We start from the raw sequence: 17549 nt of genomic DNA on the forward strand, positions 1-17549 counted from the left end.
AAAGGAAACAAATAGTGAAGAACCATATGGTGAGAGTAAATACAAGTAAAATGCCTGCCTCCAAGATATTTGGATAATTAGAATAATTTTATGTCGTAAGCGAAAGTGTATGTTGCATTACATCCGAAACTTCGTTTGTTTTGTTCCTTTTTGTGACTACGATTTTCGCACCCAGTCTTTTCCTCGCAACTTTTCTGAGCAGTTTCCTCCCAATACAGTATCTGAACTGAGAAACTCCCTCGATTTTCTCGTATATATATATATATATATATATATATATATATATATATATATATATATATTTTAGAAATTTCGGCGCCACGTTGTTGCTAGACATGTATTTTGTTTTTTCAAATGATGTGTGGAGTAGTGCTTGTAAAAACGTAACGTAGAAGCGCAGCACATAACAAACACCTGCATATTATGTAACATTATTCATTATTTGTTTAATACTTTATCATTGTATATGATTGAATCGAATTAAAATATATGCCGAAACCTGGGATCGAACCAGGGACCTTTAGATCTTCGGTCTAACGCTCTCCCAACTGAGCTATTTCGGCACGTGAAGATGATCACCAACATCTATTCTGAGTCCGTTACTGGTCAATGAAATATGTTACGATAGCCAATTTCTTTTAATATTTATACCGAAAGCGAAGCTATTGCTCAAAAACACCATGTAGCTACGAGACTATGCTTTCTTCGTCGGCAGCGCCCATCCCGCCTGACTTCGTGCAGAGGCGACCGATGGGTTGCAATAGGAGTTTGCATTCTGGTAAAAGACATTCCTATCTAGAGAAGAATTACCGATAAGTTTAATTGCTGTTCATCTGTCGGAGTTATCCGCGGCGCATTCCACAAAAACCCCGGTCGTGCGAAATATTACTGGCGCCCCCCATGCTTCAGTTGTTTCTTGACCTTCGAAAGCCTTTTAATTGGGCACTGTGAATATACCTATTGTATTAGCGTACCTAAATGCCTCCGAAATGTCAAGGTGGGTTAGTAACTGGAATGAAAACTTGTTGACACGCAGAATGCAGCACATTAGTTCCCACCAGTAAATGCTGTTCTCGACGGGCAGGGCGCTAATGCAGCAAGGATATCCGATGGGGCTGCTACATTTCGCACACCAAAGATTTGTCGTTCAATAATGAGTGTCCTCAAAGACACTGTATGGAAGAAAAAAATGCTGAAAACGTTGAAAGAAATACTGAAATCATTAAATGGAAGAAGCCTATTGGCTTACGAATTGAAAGAATATTTACAATTAAAATTACATTTCGAGAAGCAAAGGATATTACAGCACGGCAGTGAAACTAGAATGTGTCTGTGCATTTTAATGCCTAGCACTTCTTAACATATTAGGCATACAAAAAATATTAGAAAGGTCCAATAAGAAGCACAGAAGCGTTAATGTTAAGAAGTAATAATGAAATACCGGTACATCAAGACACAGAAGAAAAACAAAAACAGTAAGGAAAACAAGAATGCTGTTTCGTGTACATTTATGTTGAACAAAAGATCAAAATAGTTGCTCGCCAAAACATTCACTAAACAAAACGAGTGTAGATAACTCTTGCCACGAGTAAACTTCTTTACCGGGTATTTAGGATGGAATACAATTAAAAGACAAGCGATATAAACGAGTGCCAGAGGACATCGCGTAACAGTTCACGCCTGGATCCACTACCGTTGAATTACCAACCAATGTCCGGTGTGAGACAATGGGTTCCGACGTCCATTCGCACTCGTAGGCCGCAAACACGCAAAAAGTCTTTTTTTTTTTTCCGGCTCTGTCGATCACTTAAAGCCAATTCGCAGTGGCCGTCACGTCACGTCACGTCACGTTACGTTACGTCACCTCACGGCACGATACCGTCAAGATTTCTCGGAACAAAGTTTTCACGGCTGATGTCATCTTCTATTGTTGATCATATAACCCGCAAGCTGATTTCCTTCCTATATACAGCCATGCTCGCATCCTTCTTACCTCGTTTCATCGTGGTTTCGTTAAGCCATAGTGTTCGTGGTTGATATCAATCGGTATTCTATATCTTTGTTATTCATTCTTTGTTACTGTTCTTTTTTACATGTTATAAAAGGAAAACAGTTGACGACGACCATGCAGGTTGAGATGACGTGACATGAACTGACGTGACGTGACACAATGTGAACACACTGTGACGTGACGGTGCCATTATGTGAAAGCCAGTGTGAATTGGCCTTTACTGTCAGACTGTGCCGTTTAACAACTGTCACTTTCAGAGTACTTGTAACGAGTAACTAAAATCGGCACGATTGGCGTTCAGTTGAAATTGACCGATTAAATATGATGCGAAGCACCTTAAACTGCGCTGTGGATCCTTGTGTTACTACAGCCTTTATTTGCCATTCATAGTCGTCGGATTCGCAAAGTGAAACTCAGATCATCGCCCTTCAACCTAACCTACACTTGAGGCTGCTCAAGAGATCAGTCTGTCACCACAATCAAATCGACCAATTCCCAGCGGACATGGGCCTTAGGCTATCTGAGAATGCTTGACGACCACGCCCAAACTTACATATGTTGCCATTCATTTGTCTAGAACCTGCACTCATTCATCCATTATGTATATCCCCGAGAAGGAGAGACATTTTAATTGAAAGTCGCTTGCTCGGTATTGGTGGGTTCGAGTCTCGGTCCGGCACAAATTTTCACTGTTATCTTTCAGTTGTCCAGTTGATGATTGCCCATATACATAGCTGTGTATACAGGGTGTTACAAAAAGGTACGGCCAAACTTTCAGGAAACATTCCTCACACAAATAAAGAAAAGATGTTATGTGGACATGTGTCCGGAAACGCTTAATTTCCATGTTAGAGCTGATTTTAGTTTGTTATCCCACCTACGCTCAATGGAGCATGTTATCATGATTTCATAGGGGATACTCTACCTGTCTTCCCCCAAGAACCGTGGACCTTGCCGTTGGTGGGGAGGCTTGCGTGCCTCAGCGATACAGATGGCCGTACCGTAGGTGCAACCACAACGGAGGGGTATCTGTTGAGAGGCCAGACAAACATGTAGTTCCTGAAGAGGGGCAGCAGCCTTTTCAGTAGTTGCAGGGGCAACAGTCTGGATGATTGACTGATCTGGCCTTGTAGCATTAACCAAAACGGCCTTGCTGTGCTGGTACTGCGAACGGCTGAAAGCAAGGGGAAACTACAGCCGTAATTTTTCCCAAGGACATGCAGCTTTACTGTATGATTAAATGATGATGGCGTCCTCTCGGGTAAAATATTCCGGAGGTAAAATAGTCCCCCATTCGGATCTCCGGGCGGGGACTACTCAAGAGGACGTCGTTATCAGGAGAAAGAAAACTGGCATTCTACGGATCGGAGCGTGGAATGTCAGATCCCTTAATCGGGCAGGTAGGTTAGAAAATTTAAAAAGGGAAATGGATAGGTTAAAGTTAGATATAGTGGGAATTAGTGAAGTTCGGTGGCAGGAGGAACAAGATTGGTCAGGTGATTACAGGGTTATAAATACAAAATCAAATAGGGGTAATGCAGGAGTAGGTTTAATAATGAATAAAAAAATAGGAGTGCGGGTTAGCTACTACAAACAGCATAGTGAACGCATTATTGTGGCCAAGATAGACACAAAGCCCATGCCTACTACAGTAGTACAAGTTTATATGCCAACCAGCTCTGCAGATGAAGAAGAAATTGATGAAATGTATGACGAGATAAAAGAAATTATTCAGGTAGTGAAGGGAGACGAAAATTTAATAGTCATGGGTGACTGGAATTCGTCAGTAGGAAAAGGGAGAGAAGGAAACATAGTAGGTGAATATGGATTGGGGGGAAGAAATGAAAGAGGAATCCACCTTGTAGAATTTTGCACAGAGCATAAGTTAATCATAGCTAACACTTGGTTCAAGAATCATAAAAGAAGGTTGTATACCTGGAAGAATCCTGGAGATACTAATAGGTATCAGATAGATTATATAATGGTAAGACAGAGATTTAGGAACCAGGTTTTAAATTGTAAGACATTTCCAGGGGCAGATGTGGATTCTGACCACAATCTATTGGTTATGAACTGCAGATTGAAACTGAAGAAACTGCAAAAAGGTGGGAATTTAAGGAGATGGGACCTGGATAAACTGAAAGAACCAGAGGTTGTAGAGAGTTTCAGGGAGAGCATAAGGGAACAATTGACAGGAATGGGGGAAAGAAATACAGTAGATGAAGAATGGGTAGCTCTGAGGGATGAAGTAGTGAAGGCAGCAGAGGATCAAATAGGTAAAAAGACGAGGGCTAATAGAAATCCTTGGGTAACAGAAGAAATATTGAATTTAATTTATGAAAGGAGAAAATATAAAAATGCAGTAAATGAAGCAGGCAAAAGGGAATACAAACGTCTCAAAAATGAGATCGACAGAAAGTGCAAAATGACTAAGCAGGGATGGCTAGAGGACAAATGTAAGGATGTAGAGGCTTGTCTCACTAGGGGTAAGATAGATACTGCCTACAGGAAAATTAAAGAGTCCTTTGGAGAGAAGAGAACCACTTGTATGAATATCAAGAGCTCAGATGGCAACCCAGTTCTAAGCAAAGAAGGGAAGGCAGAAAGGTGGAAGGAGTATATAGAGGGTTTATACAACGGCGATGTACTTGAGGACAGTATTATGGAAATGGAAGAGGATGTAGATGAAGATGAAATGGGAGATAAGATACTGCGTGAAGAGTTTGACAGAGCACTGAAAGACCTGAGTCTAAACAAGGCCCCGGGAGTAGACAACATTCCATTAGAACAACTGATGGCGTTGGGAGAGCCAGTCATGACAAAACTCTACCATCTGTTGAGCAAGATGTATGGGTTAGGCGAAATACCCACAGACTTCAAGAAGAATATAATAATTCCAATACCAAAGAAAGCAGGTGTTGACAGATGTGAAAATTACCGAACTATCAGTTTAATAAGTCACAGCTGCAAAATACTAACGCGAATTCTTTACAGACGAATGGAAAAACTGGTAGAAGCGGACCTCGGGAAAGATCAGTTTGGATTCCGTAGAAATGTTGGAACACGTGAGGCAATACTAACCTTACGACTTATCTTAGAAGAAAGATTAAGAAAAGGCAAACCTACGTTTCTAGCATTTGTAGACTTAGAGAAAGCTTTTGACAACGTTAACTGGAATACTCTCTTTCAAATTCTGAAGTTGACAGGGGTAAAATACAGGGAGCGAAAGGCTATTTACAATTTGTACAGAAACCAGATGGCAGTTATAAGAGTCGAGGGACATGAAAGGGAAGCAGTGGTTGGGAAAGGAGTGAGACAGGGTTGTAGCCTCTCCCCGATGTTATTCAATCTGTATATTGAGCAAGCAGTAAAGGAAACAAAAGAAAAATTCGGAGTAGGTATTAAAATTCTTGGAGAAGAAATAAAAACTTTGAGGTTCGCCGATGACATTGTAATTCTGTCAGAGACAGCAAAGGACTTGGAAGAGCAGTTGAACGGAATGGACAGTGTCTTGAAAGGAGGATATAAGATGAACATCAACAAAAGCGAAACGAGGATAATGGAATGTAGTCAAATTAAATCGGGTGATGCTGATGGGATTAGATTAGGAAATGAGACACTTAAAGTAGTAAAGGAGTTTTGCTATTTACAGAGTAAAATAACTGATGATGGTCGAAGTAGAGAGGACATAAAATGTAGACTGGCAATGGCAAGGAAATCGTTTCTGAAGAAGAGAAATTTGTTAACATCGAGTATAGAGTTAAGTGTCAGGAAGTCGTTTCTGAAAGTATTTGTATGGAGTGTAGCCATGTATGGAAGTGAAACATGGACGATAACCAGTTTGGACAAGAAGAGAATAGAAGCTTTCGAAATGTGGTGCTACAGAAGAATGCTGAAGATAAGGTGGGTAGATCACGTAACTAATGAGGAGGTATTGAATAGGACTGGGGAGAAGAGAAGTTTGTGGTACAACTTGACTAGAAGAAGGGATCGGTTGGTAGGACATGTTTTGAGGCATCAAGGGATCACAAATTTAGCATTGGAGGGCAGCGTGGAGGGTAAAAATCGTAGAGGGAGACCAAGAGATCAATACACTAAGCAGATTCAGAAGGATGTAGGTTGCAGTAGGTACTGGGAGATGAAGAAGCTTGCACAGGATAGAGTAGCATGGAGAGCTGCATCAAACCAGTCTCAGGACTGAAGACCACAACAACAACAACAACTCTACCTGTGCTGCTAGAACATGTGCCTTTACAAGTACGACACAACATGCGGTTCATGCACGATGGAGCTCCTCCACATTTCAGTCGAAGTGTTCGTACGCTTCTCAACAACAGATTCAATGACCGATGGATTGGTAGAGGTGGACCAATTCCATGGCCTCCACGCTCTCTTGACCTCAACCCTCTTGACTTTCATTTATGGGGGCATTTGAAAGCTCTTGGCTACGAAACCCCGGTACCAAATGTAGAGATTCTTCGTGCTCGTATTGTGGACGGCTGTGATACAATACGCAATTCTCCAGGGCTGCATCAGCGCGTCAGGGATTCCATGCGGTCCGCAGCTCGTGGTCGTGCGGTAGCGTTCTCGCTTCCCACGCCCGAGTTCCCGGGTTCGATTCCCGGCGGGGTTAGGGATTTTCTCTGTCTTGTGATGACTGGGTGTTGTGTGATATCCTTAGGTTAGTTAGGTTTAAGTAGTTCTAAGTTCTAGGGGACTGATGACCATAGATGTTAAGTCCCATAGTGCTCAGAGCCATTTGAACCATTTTTCTGATTCCATGCGACGGAGGGTGGATGCATGTATTCTCGCTAACGGAGGACATTTTGAACATTTCCTGTAACAAGGTGTTTGAAGTCACGCTGGTACGTTCTGTTGTTCTGTGTTTCCATTCCATGATTAATGTGATTTGAAGAGAAGTAATAAAATGAGCTCTAACATGGAAAGTAAGCGTTTCCGGATACATGCCCTCATAACATATTTTCTTTGTGTGTGAGGAATGTTTCCTGAAAGTTTGGCCGTACCTTTTTGTAACACCCTGTACATGTCATGTTTCTGATAACAGCTTTAGTCCCCGCAGAGCCTGTTCCTTTGGCCATTCTGAAGAACACAGGAACTGCAATATGGTATTTTCCGCAAATGATAGAGGTCAGAGGGGTACGAAATTTTATTCTACGTTTAGTTCTCTTAATTCTTCTATCAACATAAAATTTGAACTAAGGATTGTTTTTCTTTTATTTAAAGAAAGGAAAGACATATTTTTTGAATGGCATTCGAACTCTCTTAAAAGACGAGTAGAGAGCTATAATGCTTGTCCCAGTTCCATTGGGACTGGTTGTGCGGATTTCCAAACTGAAATGCTCTCAGGTGGCGAGCTGCAGCGTTACGATCCTTGAAGTTTCAACAACAGCTGTTAGCGTTAGCATCACAGCAGCAGGTGTCCTGGACGCGAGTATAACAGTACGTATCTGACGCTAGTCGGGAAATGCGATACAGCAGTGAGTCAGCATCAAGTTTTGTGCTAGTTTTTGTGTTTGTGGGCGAAAATTCGTCGAATTGGACCCAAATACCTAGAAGGATGTTTCTGTTCGCCCCAGCCCACAAAACGAAGACCGTGCGCGAGTGTTTGGCCAGCAAACGCATCACAGTGGTGGATCACCCGCCTTATTCCACGGATCTGGCCCCAGCTGACTTCTGGTTATTCCCCAAATTGAAGTTGAAAATGAAAGGGCGCCGTTAAAACGCAGTTAAAGACATCCAAGGAAATTGTGCTGCAGTACTAAATGCAATTCCAGAAAAAGACTACAGTGACGGTTTGAAAACACTTTTAAAACGATTGATTCAATGGAAGACTATTTTGAATAAATCCAGTGATTTTGTGAACAAAATCCGTGACTTTTATTTTTAATAGCTCCAGCCCCAACGGAACTGGGACACACTTTGGATTACCGACGAACCTGTTCGCAAATTAAAAAAAAAAAAAAAAGTCCATCACATTAGCGCCATCGGAGCCGAGATCTTCTATTCCCATTGCACGCTGAAGAGGCAAAGAAACTGCCACACCTGCCTAATACAGTGTAGGGTGCCTGCGAGGACGCAGAAACGTGGCATGCACTCAACTAATGTCTGAAGTAGTGCTGGAGGAAACTGACACCATGAATCCTGCAGGACTGTCCATAAATCTGTAAGAGCAAGAGGGGTGGAGATCTCTTCTGAACATCACGTTGCAAGGCATCCCAGATATGCTCAATAATGGTTGCGGAGTTTGGTGGCCAGAGGAAGTGTTCATACTCGGAAGAGAGTTTCTGGAGCCACTCTATAGCAATTCTGGTAGTGTGGGGTGTCGCACTGCCCTGCTGGAATTGCCCAAGTCAGTCGCAATGCACAGTGGACATGAATGGAAGCAGGTGGTCAGACAGGATGCTTAGGTACATGTCACCTTTCAGAGACGTATCTCCTTAAAAAAAAAAAAAAAAAAAAAAAAACTTTATTGGTCATAACGTTCCACAGTAGTACGTAATCTTCAACTGACATTTAAAAGTAATAAAACAAACTAAAATTAATTACAGGTTCCTTGACATTTTAGAAGAAATCAGTCTAAACCAGATAGTGATGTTCGTCACTTGATCGTATTTGTTTTTTCAAAGATCAAATTGTCATGGCCGCAGTGGCCATGCGGTTCTAGGCGCTCAGTCCGGAACCGCGCGACAGCTACGGTTGCAGGTTCGAATCCTGCCTCGGGCATGGATGTGTGTGATATCCTTACTTTAGTTAGGTTTAAGTAGTTCTAAGTTCTAGGGGACTGATGATCTCAGATGTTAAGTGCTCAGAGCCTTTTGAACCATTTTGAACCATCTGTCGTTGGGAGCTGCAGCGTTACGATCCTTGTGTTTCAGCAACAGCTGTGCAGAATGTCAAAGCTTTAGCATCGCTACAGCAGACGTCCTGGAGACGAATATAACAGTACCTATCTGACGCTCGTCGGAAAATGCGATAGAGCAGTGAGACAACATCAAGCTTTGTGCTAAGTTTTGTGTTTGTTGGCAAGAATTGTTCGACTTTGACCCGAATACCTAGAGGCATAGTCCACATCGCCCCGGCCCACAAAACGACCATTGTCCACGCGTGTTTTGCCAGAAAACGAATCAAACTCCTAGATCACCCTCCGTATGCACCGGATTTGGCCCCAGCCGGTTGCTGATTGTTCTCCAAATTGAAGCTGCCAACGAAAGGAGCGCTTTAGCACGCGGTTAACGACATGCAAGGAAATTGTGCTGCAGTACTAAATATAACTCAAACAAAGGGCTACAGTGACTATTTGAAAACACTTTTAAAACAATTTCAGCTGTCTGTTGATTCAGGGAAAGACTATTTTGAATAAATACAGTGATTTCGTGAACATAATCCATGACTTTTATGTTTCATAGCCGCAGCCGTAACTTACTGGAACAGACTTGTGTATTACTGGTGAAACATTTCGTAAAAAAATATCCAAGAAATTAGCGCCAGCGCGCTCGGAATCTGCTATTACACTGTAGATTCCACGAAGCTAGGGTCTCATGCCAGGCATCGGCGTCCTATAAACACTTTCCACTGTTTACTTCCACAAAAACTGGTCGCTTGCACATGAGCACAAACGCCCATTCGAACTAACTTTTCGTAAACTCTTTTGTGGTGTTATACCTCGGCTGTGCGGCGAAAACGGAGAATCTATTCACATGGAATTAGAAAATGTAAAGGCACAATAGAGGTAGCTCTAACGTTGTGTTTGATGATGGAAACAAAACTTAAGAATAATCAAGACACATTCACTAGGCTACTCAACGTAGCAAAAGCAGTCGACAGTGTCAAATGTCGCACGATTTTGAAATTATCAGTGTAATAGGTGTACAAATAATAAGAATGGAATACCAAGAACGAAGTCCTCGGATTGGAAAGGGTGTAAGACACGGAAGTAATCTCTCGCCTGTATTTTGTATTTAATACATTTAACAAGCCATGACAGAAAGAAAATAAAGGTTCAAGAGTGGGACTAACATTCAATGTGAGTGGGTATCAATGATAAGATTCACTGATGGCGTTGATATCCTCATTCAAAGTGAGGAAGAATTGCGGCGCCTTTTGAATGGAATGAATATCTAATGAACACCCATTTTGCATTGAGAGTAAACTGAAAAAGACGAAAGTAATAGCAGAAATGCGATTAACGACTAACTAAACAACAAAATAGGGGCCGAAGTAGACAAAGCAAAGAAATGGTCATCGAAACAAAACTTAAGAATAATCAAGACAGATTCACTGGGCTAGTCAACGTAGCAAAAGCGGTCGACAGTGTCAAATGTCGCAAGATTCCATAGTGGAAGCAAAATGGCAAATGACGGACGAAGCGACTCTGCCGCGCGGGATTAGCCGAGCGGTCTGGGGCGCTCCATTCATAGACTGTGCGGCTGGTCCCGGCGGAGGTTCGAGTCGTCCCTCGGGCATGGGTGTGTGTGTTTGTCCTCAGGGTGATTTAGGTTAGGTAGTGTGTAAGCTTAGGGACCTTAGCAGTTAAGTCCCATAAGATATCACACACACGAAACAACTCTAGCGCCAAATAATCTACAGATATCAATCATAGGCCTTAATTTCTGAGAATGTACGTGTGTTGTGGCACCTAGATCATTTCTTGTTGGTTAGTATTCTTGATATTCACAACAATCGGTTTACTTTCAGAGGAAGTGATTGTTGATGTCAGTCAGCTGTTATTTATCTTGTAAACATGCAGTCAGTTGGTGCAGTTCCCAACACGTAGGCCTCCAGTAACTTTGGTGTCCTACACAGCAAACACGAAACCAAGTACAAACTTACTGATGTTGTCAACAATGCACCAAGATAAAGGCACTGTCGAAGGAGAGAAGAATAAAACCGAGATAAATGCATATTATAATTCCACTAAAGGTGGAATTGATACCATTGATCAAATGGCGCGTATCTACACCTGCAAGAGGGGAACAAAGAGATGGCCTCTATCTGTATTTTACTCTCTCATCGACATTTGTGCTATCAATGCAACCACCATATTCATCCAGCAACATCCAAGATGGAATGAAAAGAAACACAACAAACGGAAGCTTTATCTTCTGCAAGCTGGGATGGAACTAGTGAAATTGCAGGTAGAAGAAAGAAGTGCCAATGCAAGAGGGTTATCTCACCAAATTGTTCAATCAATGGAGACTATTCTACAAAAGAAAATCAAAGAAGTGACAACAGAAGCACGTCATTCTTCTGCAGGGAAAGGTCAGTGCCATATTTGTGTAAGAAAAGCTAAAACAAAGAAGCAGAAGTACAACAATCTAAGTAAACCAAAACAGTATTGTGGACAATGTCATAAACATGTGTGTAACACACATTCAGAAAGAGCTATGAAGTCTCTCTCTTGCCTTGAAGTTGAGGACACAGAGTACTCTATTGTATATGAACACATCTGTATTTTGTATTGTAATATGTCAATTTTTTATTCACTCAATCCAATATTTATAACAATTAACAACATTTATGAACCGATGCCTTAGTTAAAATACATAAACCATTTTTAAAGTTGTAATTTTTCGTCAGTAAACTTATTAAATAACTGTGGGCTCGACGAACCCCCCTCCTTAGGCATCCAAGTTAGAAAAAAAGGCTTGGGCGTCCTAGGGTTAAGTCCCATAGTGCTCAGAGCCATTTGAACCATTTTTGAACTCCATATGCAGTACGAAAGTCACGCTGAACAGTTATTACTGACCCGCAGTGTGCAAAACGTAGAATACAAAACACTTTCTGTTGTCACATTTTACTAGAACTGAAGTGGGCGCACACTGCAGCCACCTAGCGGGAACCATGTAAAACACGAGAGTTTCCTCTTCCCAACAGTACGTTGTTCACGCACATATCTCATATAACATAATAAGTATGATTTAAAAAAAAATGATGATTATTTTTGATGCACCCTGTATACTTGTCATGTGCGTACGTGGGAAGGACACTGGGACACTGGGGGGGGGGGGGGGGTGAGAATCAGTAGCCTCCTATTGAAATAGGACTGATAATGTGGACAAGGGGGGAGGAGGAGGAAGAGGAGGAGAAGATGGTCAGACAGAGAGTGGGAAGAAGCAGATGGGCAGAGAGGCAGGAGAAGATAAACAGAGAGAGGGGCAGGAGGAGATAGAATGCAGGATGATGATGATGATGATGATGTTTGGTTTTGGGGCATTCAACTGCGTGGTCATCAGCGCCTGTACAAAGTCCAATTTTTACACTGTCCATTTTTTACACAATCCCCTCTAGCCATTCTCACGAATGATGAAATCATGAAGGCAACACGAACACCCAGAGTCCCTGGGCAGAGAAAATCCTCAGCCTGGCCGGGAATTGAACCCGAGACCCCCTGATCCAGAGGCAGCAACGCTGGCCACTAGGCCACGGGCTGAGGGCGAGTGGAGGGTGAAGGAGAGGGCATGAAGGAGGTGGACACACATGTGTAGATGGAAGAGATGGGCAGAGAGAGAGGAGAAGGACGAGATGGGCCAATAGAAAATTGGGATAAATACATGTCGGGCAACACCAGGTACTCAGCTAGTGGCGATTATAAAGTTATAAACAAAAGAACTAAAGCATTAATGAAACAAATGGTGAGGGAGTGTATGAAGAAATAACACACTTCAGAGAAAGGTTCTCAACTTCTACTAGGCACTTCTGTACAGAATGGAAGCCTTTCAACTTGAATTTGAATACTAGGGATTTATAACTCAGTTTTTTTTAAGTTCTGCTGAACGTCTATTGAAAATGAAATCAACTGAAACGTGCAGATCTTTCTGTACGGTAGGAAGTATTATCCAAGTGGATATAGCCTTGGTGTATATACTTATGTGTGTTGTCGTCGTTTTATTTAGAGTTTTAATCCACGGATGCATTTGATGTCTGAGGTCGTACTGACATCTGAAGAACAGAGCAGCACTATATACAGTAAACACACACAACCAGTATACAATGAAAGTCAAGTGTTCAGTTCAAATGTGTTCGAAAACGCCGAAAATAGCACCAGAACGACGCATATGGAATAATAATGTCACAAAACCGCCACTGAAAATTGTTCGTAATTAAAAAGAAGCAAAAAGTGTGTGGCACAGAACAGTTACATAGAGGGGCCACATCTCCAGCAATGCAGAAACAACCATGCAACGACTGAAAACATAAAAAACCTGAGAAGTGCGAGTAGCACTCGTGCTCTGATGGTTCTGTACAAACTTTTTAAGTGTACAGATAATACTAATAATTTCGTATGGCTCAGTGACCTGGTGTTACTCTTATACTGGACGCTGCTTCTGTGACTTGCGTGTTCATCAAACTGACCCCAGCGAAAGGGGGCATGGAGTTTAATGTCTGACCTGAGCCAAGCGTTGTTTCAGGTGGAGGCTAGGTTAAAGCGAAGACTGAAAAGTCCGTGGCCTGACCGAAATTCTGTCCTGTAACGTCTCGGTTTTCCCATCAGAACCACCATGTATGTAGGTAGTTCAGCTATAGATTCTGATAAATGAGTTTACAACTATCAAAAAATGTGACCTATATGACCGTATCTTTTAATTACATTTACTTAAAAACTCAACTATTTACACTGACAACGGAGCGTAGACCTTAGTATTTTATATAAATTTCAACTTGATATCTCTACCCATCTTTGAGGAAATGGAGTTTAATAGCCGGGCAGACAGGCAGAACGCACTACAAATGTGAATAGTTATAAATTAACGCTTTTAGGATTGCTTCCTTTACCTGTAGAGTGAAACCTTGCTACTTGCCAAATTTTATGATTCTAGGTAAACTGGAAGGATTTGATGAGTGAGTTTACGAGTATCAAAATATGTGACATACTTTATGTGAGCAAAATGTGAACGAGGGGAGAGAGAGAGAGAGAGAGAGAGAGAGAGAGAGAGAGAGAGAGGTATAGATGTATTCATTATTTCCTCTTACGTGAAACGACAAGCCTTACCTCAGATTCAATAACAGCTTGCAGGGGCTTGACAGGGCACTTAAGAGCCTGAAACAAATCCATTAAGTGAACACAGCAGGACGAGGACTGCTGACCACTGGTAAATAAGCGGGCCACGTTCAGCCATAACAAGCAGAGTGTCACATCATTGCCTTTCGTCTGTCTCCTTAAACATCTCAGTTCATCAGTTTTGAAGCCAGTTGGCCACAAGGATCTATGACATCCATATGGAAGCAATCGATTCAACGATTATTACACAGTAGTGACAACCATGTGATAGATGTTTCAGAAATTCTCATGGACACTACATGCTCCTCGTATAAGTAACCACCTGACTCTCATCTGATGGGGAACTGAGGGTCTTCCACCACCAGTACATGTCACACTGACCATTACACTAACACCAACGTGACTGGTGTGTAGGAGGGCCCCTGATGCCTCTATTCCTAGTCACAGCTGCAGGCACCTCAGCGTACCAAGATCAGGATAAGTCGACTTCACGACTTCCGATAGCATGGCACATCACCACCTTCTACAGCAGGATTGGGGACGCTGTAACACACTTTGGGGGTATAATCTCAAGCTTCAGCTTCACCTGCAGACTGCAGACACCAGACCAAAAGATTTCAGTCGAATTCCTGGAGCAGTGGCCCTAGCCAGTCAACTGATCCGACGACACAAGTCATCAGAATTTCCACTGTGTCACTGGCATGAGGCAACATCCGAAGCTGACGAGAAGACACAGAACCGTAAATCTGAACTAACAAATGTGAACTTTCTAATCATGTTTTATAGGTGCTAAAACACTCTCAACAGGTTCCACAACACCATCCTGTAGAGGTGTCTCTGCTCGGCTCTGCTACAGAATGTTGTTTCGCTATGTACACCACATGCCATTAAAATTACATCGTGGAGGTGGCGTGTAACCAATACCAAAGTGACATGAAGCATACTACATGCTTGGATCGCAAATGATCAGTATTTCAGTGCAACAGTAAAAAATGTTTACAAGTAACACCTCCTACATTCTGTATAAAAGGAAAGGTTACGTAGATGATTTCTCTCTGAGAAATCACATTTGAACGTTGAGTAGTTGTGAGAAGACAGTGTTGCACCTCGTCTAAGTGGACAAACGCCTACCAGCATGTGTCTGAATTAAACAGCAGCAGGATAGCGGTCTACAAGACTATGACCAGAAAATTGATTCAAGAATATAAAAAATCAGGTCTAAATGTAAACATGAATAAAACAAAGTACATGGTAATTGGTGGAGTGAATGGAGACTTAATATTAGAAGAAGGGATGGGAACAATAACAGCTACTGAGGAATATAAATATTTAGGTGTGAAAATTACAAATGATGGGAAACAGGACAAAGAAATTAGATCAAGAATAAATTCTGGACAGACGACAATCTCTTTATTGAATGGAATTCTCTGGGACAAACACATAACAACTGATAACAAAATAAGGATTTTTAAAACAATAGTTAGGAGCATTATTACATATGGTTCAGAAGTATGGACAACAAAATGGCAACTGAAATCAAAATTATTAGCCACAGAAATGGATTTCTGGAGACGTTCAGCAAGAATATCAAGACGTGAAAGAATAAGAAATGAAGTAATCAGAGACAAGATGAAATGTAAAAATTCAATTATTGATTTTCGAGCACAAACAACTTAAATGGTATGGACACATCAGACGAATGGAACAGGAAAGGCTACCAAAATGCATAATCGACTGGGTACCAATTGGAAGAAGAAAAGGGGACGACCACCTGATACATGGATACAGGGAGTTCAGTCAGAAATGAGGAAGAACAACATTCCTGAAGATTTATGGACAAATAGAGAAGAGTGGAGAACAATAATTAGTGACTTACTGTAATCTAGAATAGGTGCTGGAAAATGTTCTCACATTGTAAATCCAGAATAATAATAATAATAATAGGATAGCGGTCTATGAAGACAGCACTTTATCAAGGCGAGTACGTATCCACATGGACAGTGCGGTGTTGTCTGGAGCACTAGGACGAGCACCGCTGCGGCGTCCCTTGACGTTTCGGCAGAGACAGGACCACTGACAGTATGCGGCCAATGAGAACTCCAGCATCTGGAGTGGCACCATGTTGTCTATTGAAACCAGTGACTGATGTATCCGTGTGTGCCGGGTCTGAGAAGAATGGACATTGCCAGATTGCATTCGTCATCCTCCTACAAGCCCAACACCTGGTGTGTGGGTTTGCCACCGAGCACTGATAATCTGAATAGCAGATATTGTAGTTCTGGCGTTTTAGGGTCATTAATTGTGCCGTTCTTCCGTGCTTCTGTGATGTTATCTTTCAGCAAGATACTGCTAAAATGCATTTAGTCTTCTTTTTCTGTTCTGGCTACCTCAATACAGCTGTGTTCGTCTGTCACCATGACCAGCACGTTCTCCAGATGCCACACCTACCCACAGGGAACATCTGGCCATGGCTTGCCATCATTGCCCCCCCTTTACGTTTGATGAGCAGTGGCACCACACAGGCCTGAAGCAGCATCTCTCTCATCCAATCTCAGTTAGATTACATATCCATCTGGGTCAGAGCCGTTGTCACTGCCACACGTGACAGCTCCGTGTTCTGCACATTTTGTATACCCATAAATCACAAAAAATTTAATTATGTGATCTTTCTGCTATATTGTACACGAACAATAAACAAAATTTCCTTTTCTGACAACCTTCCAGGTGCTGCAGTTTTAACGGCCAGCAGAGTGTACCGAACGAAGGCGTTTGGCGGGAAGGGAGAATGAATCTGAAATCTGCTTTTGTCAAGGTAAAGCACAATTATCGATGTATCTCCATCGTTTTTTCATCAATCAGTACCAATTAAAATATCGCGTTTTAGGTGTAACTTGCATCAAAAGTCTTATTTACACAAAGAATTGTCAAAAAATTAATAAACAGTGCCGTATAGAATCAGTACTGGTAGATCAGTGTACGGAAGCTATCGCACGCGATGTTACTGCGAAAGAAAAGTGGTTCTGATTTCCACTGTATGCCAGTAATTTTAAGCATAAAAAGGAAACAAATAGTGAAGAACCGTATGATGAGAGTAAATACAAGTAAAATGCCTGCCTCCAAGATATTTGGATAATTAGAATAATTTTATGTCGTAAGCGAAAGTGTATCTTGTATTACATCCGAAACTTCGTTTGTTTTGTTCCTTTTTGTGACTATGATTTTCGCACCCAGTCTTTTCCTCGCAACTTTTCTGAGCAGTTTCCTCCCAATACAGTATCTGAACTGAGAAACTCCCTCGATTTTCTCGTATATATATATATATATATATATATATATATATATATATATATATATATATATATATATATATATATATATATATATATATTAGAAATTTCGGCGCCACGTTGTTGCTAGACATGTATTTTGTTTTTTCAAATGATGTGTGGAGTAGTGCTTGTAAAAACGTAACGTAGAAGCGCAGCACATAACAAACACCTGCATATTATGTAACATTAT

At 41.6% G+C, this 17549-nt stretch overlaps 1 non-coding gene across 1 annotated transcript; it reads right to left on the reverse strand.

Moving 5' to 3' along the window:
• Positions 1-490: 490 nt before the first annotated feature.
• Positions 491-563, reverse strand: Trnaf-gaa (transfer RNA phenylalanine (anticodon GAA)). Its single transcript has one exon. It is a non-coding gene; the product is annotated as a tRNA-Phe (tRNA).
• Between the last annotated feature and the right edge of the window lie 16986 nt (positions 564-17549).

This window comes from Schistocerca nitens, chromosome 10 (assembly GCF_023898315.1).
Source record: "Schistocerca nitens isolate TAMUIC-IGC-003100 chromosome 10, iqSchNite1.1, whole genome shotgun sequence".
Lineage (NCBI taxonomy): Eukaryota > Metazoa > Arthropoda > Insecta > Orthoptera > Acrididae > Schistocerca > Schistocerca nitens.